This window comes from Euwallacea similis, chromosome 12 (genome assembly GCF_039881205.1).
Source record: "Euwallacea similis isolate ESF13 chromosome 12, ESF131.1, whole genome shotgun sequence".
Classification (NCBI taxonomy): domain Eukaryota; kingdom Metazoa; phylum Arthropoda; class Insecta; order Coleoptera; family Curculionidae; genus Euwallacea; species Euwallacea similis.
Window position 1 is genome coordinate 5,314,860 of NC_089620.1, and position 4,224 is coordinate 5,319,083.

At 38.4% G+C, this 4,224-nt stretch overlaps 1 pseudogene; it reads left to right on the plus strand.

Moving 5' to 3' along the window:
• Nucleotides 1-2,600: 2,600 nt before the first annotated feature.
• On the plus strand, nt 2,601-2,707 carry LOC136412774 (5S ribosomal RNA; annotated as a pseudogene).
• Nucleotides 2,708-4,224: the final 1,517 nt, after the last annotated feature.

Genomic DNA, 4,224 nt, shown 5'->3' on the forward strand with positions numbered 1-4,224 from the left:
TAGTGACGAGCGAAAGCGGAAAAGGCTAGTGATTTAAGAATAAGAATTAGAATACTCTGGAAATAGTAACCATAGAAGGTGATAGTCCTGTATAAGTAGAAAGTTTTTAAATCCTTGAGTAGAGCGGGGCACGTGAAATCCTGTTTGAATATGGGGGGACCATCCTCCAAGCCTAAATACTCCTTAACGACCGATAGTGAACAAGTACCGTGAGGGAAAGGTGAAAAGAACCCCGGGAGGGGAGTGAAATAGAATCTGAAATCAAGTGCTTACAAACAGTTGGAGCTCTATATCAATTTATTGATATTTAGAGTGACAGCGTACCTTTTGCATAATGGGTCAGCGAGTTAATCTATGAAGCAAGCTTAAGCCGTTAGGTGTAGGCGCAGCGAAAGCAAGTCTGAATAGGGCGTTTTAGTTTTATGGATTAGACCCGAAACCAAGTGATCTAGTCATGACCAGATTGAAGGTGTGGTAAAACACACTGGAGGATCGAACCAGTTAATGTTGCAACATTATTGGATGAGTTGTGATTAGGGGTGAAAGGCCAATCAAACTTGGAAATAGCTGGTTCTCCGCGAAATCTATTTAGGTAGAGCGTTGTATGTATGTTGTTGGGGGTAGAGCACTGGATAGACTAGGGGGATTCACCGTCTTACCAAATCTAACTAAACTCCGAATACCAACAATTAATTATACAGCAGGCACACTACGGGTGCTAAGTCCGTGGTGAAGAGGGAAACAACCCAGATCACTATCTAAGGTCCCAAAATTACAGCTAAGTGGGGAAGGAAGTAGAAAAACCATTACAGCTAGGAGGTTGGCTTGGAAGCAGCCATCCTTTAAAGAAAGCGTAACAGCTCACTTGTCTAAATAAGTTTTTCTGCGCCGAAAATGTACCGGGGCTAAAGCTGTATACCGAAGATGTGAGTGCTTATTGATTTCGATCAATAGGCGCGGTAGCGGAGCGTTCCGTAAGTCTGTGAAGGTGGTTTGTGAAAACTGCTGGAGATATCGGAAGTGAGAATGTTGACATAAGTAGCGTAAAAGAGTGTGAAAAACACTCTCACCAAAAATCTAAGGGTTCCTACGTTAAGTTAATCTGCGTAGGGTTAGTCGGTTCCTAAGGCGAGTCCGTAAAGGAGTAGTCGATGGCAATTAGGTTAATATTCCTAAACCTCTTAAGTGTGACGGGTTTCGTATTTGTATAGATCTTATTGGATTGATCTATGCTTAAAAGAAGCTCCAGGAAATAGCACTTATATTTATGAGGCCGTACCGCAAACCGACACTGGTGGATGAGTAGAGTATACTAAGGTGTTGAAAGAATGATGTTGAAGGAACTCGGCAAATTATACCTGTAACTTCGGAAGAAGGGTAACCTGCTTTTAGGCAACTATGAGTAGGTGGCACAAAATAGGGAGTAGCGACTGTTTACTAAAAACACAGGACTCTGCAAACACGTAAGTGGAAGTATAGGGTCTGACGCCTGCCCGGTGCTGGAAGGTTAATAGGAAGGGTGCAAGCTCCGAATTGAAGCCCCAGTAAACGGCGGCCGTAACACTGACGGTCCTAAGGTAGCGAAATTCCTTGTCGGGTAAGTTCCGACCCGCACGAATGGCGTAACGATTTCTCCACTGTCTCCAACATCACTTCAGCGAAATTGAATTCCCCGTGCAGATGCGGGGTACCCGCGGTTAGACGAAGAGACCCCGTGCACCTTTACTATAGCTTTACATTGCTATTAAAAGTGTGATGTGCAGGATAGGTGGGAGACTTTGAAGTTATGGCGCTAGCTATAATGGAGTCAACCTTGAGATACCACCCTTTACACTTTTGATATCTAACTATGTTTCATTATCTGGAACTAGGACATTGTATGGTGGGTAGTTTGACTGGGGCGGTCGCCTCCTAAAAAGTAACGGAGGCGTGCGAAGGTAAGCTAGAACTGGTCGGAAATCAGCTTGATAGTATAATGGCATAAGCTTGCCTGACTGCGAGGCTGACAAGCCAAGCAGAGACGAAAGTCGGTCATAGTGATCCGGTGATTCTGTATGGAAGGGTCATCGCTCAACGGATAAAAGGTACGCCGGGGATAACAGGCTGATGGTGTTCGAGCGTTCATAGCGACGACACCGTTTGGCACCTCGATGTCGACTCATCACATCCTGGGGCTGAAGAAGGTCCCAAGGGTTCGGCTGTTCGCCGATTAAAGTGATACGTGAGTTGGGTTTAGAACGTCGTGAGACAGTTCGGTTTCTATCTGCCGTGGGTGAAGGAAATTTGAGAAGGTCTGACTCTAGTACGAGAGGACCGAGATGGATATACCTCTGGTGTACCAGCTGTTATGCCAATAGCATCGCTGGGTGGCTATGTATAGATGGGATAATTGCTGAAAGCATATAAGCAAGAAACCCTCTTCAAAAAGATTTCCCAATTAAGGCCGTGGAAGACTACCACGTTGATAGGCTAGATGTGGAAGCATGGTAACATGTGAAGCTAACTAGTACTAATAGCCTGATTGATTTATTTGCTTTCTATATGTGTGTATGCAGTGTTAAATATTAAGTTAAAATTGTTAAGTTAGAAATTTTTGTTGACTTGGTGGCTATAGCAAAAATGAACCACCCGATCTCATTTCGAACTCGGAAGTGAAACTTTTTAGCGCTGATGGTACTTGAAAAGGGAGAGTAGGTCGTCGCCAAGTTTATAGAAATTTCTTTTTTAACTTTTTTGAATAATTTTTTTATTGTGAGAAGTTGCTTCTATCTTCAAATCTAATAATTGCGGTCTAGGCTTATTTTTATTCTGCTCTAAGTATTGGCTTTGCTCAAATGCTAATTCCCATTGTGTACGATAACTAGATTCTTTATATTCATAAAAATCTTCTTTAACGTTATTTGTATTTATATTGAGATTTTTATCTTGTTCTTTTCTACTCTCTACCATTAAACACCCACACCCATTAATTTATTTTAAAAATTTTACTTATGTTATCATAAAAAATATAGTTGTAAATACCTTAATTGAGATTTTTTTTTATTTTATCTTTTTTAAGCAAATAGTTAGATCTTTTTGTAAGTTTTTATAACTTGCTTGCATAATGTTTTTATGAGTTAGTATTATGTAGTAGTGCCCTATATTGCTTATATTTAAAATGTTAATTTTAGCAAGCATTCGTAGTTGCCTTTTTATTTTATTTCTTTTTGCTGCTTTTCCGGCTTTTTTACTGATAGCCAGACCTACTCTAATAGTATGAATGTACTTTTCAGGTTCTCTTTCTTTTATAGCGTACAGTGATATATAAAGCCCACGATAAAAAAGACTGTTGAGTGCTAACTTATTTTTGAAAGCAGAAGAAAAATCTTTTTTTTTATACTTACTATGCGCATAATTTGTTACACCCTAATGAACGGTGCTTATTAAGGATTTTTCTTCCAGCTCTTGTTGCCATACGTGAACGAAATCCGTGTCTGCGCTTTCTTATCAAATTTTTTGGTTGAAATGTTCTCTTCATTGTTTTTATATTAATATAATTATTTATTTTAAATTGTTTTACTTTATTGTCAAATAATGGTGAACTTGTATGACATTTTCGTAGAATAAAATTTGATGCATGGAAGAATGAATTCGGTGATAGTCATACCTGTCTTACTAATCCTTTTATTTTGTTTTAGTAGGTTTCAAGAAGTAAATAAGGTTAAATCTTATCTATATCTTAGTTGTGTATGGATGCTAACTTGGTTGTTAGTATTCTATAATAATTGTTTTGTAACTTTTATTTCTATAGCGTTACTTTTTTTCATGCTTGCTTTTATCTTTAAAAATAAAAGAAATAAGATAATAAAACTTTCGTTATTTGTGGCTTTGGCCATATCATTTTTTATCACTTTATTTATAATGCTGTCTATTTTTATTCAATCCATTAGTTTTTTTAATAAAGTAGCTATTTCAGAATTCTTGTTTTGCTTGAAATGGGGCCACAATGTAGTCACTATCAATGAAGAGAAGATAGGATGTTTGGGTATAGCGCCGCTTTTAGTTGGTACATTACTTATAACTATTATAGCAATGTTAGTTGTCGTTCCGCTTGGTTTATTTTCTGCAATATATATTAGTGAATATGCGAGTGAGAAAGTGCGTTATATTGTTAATACAACTTTGCAAGTTTTGTCTGCTATTCCTACGGTTGTATATGGATATTTCGCGGTTGTGTTTTTGTCT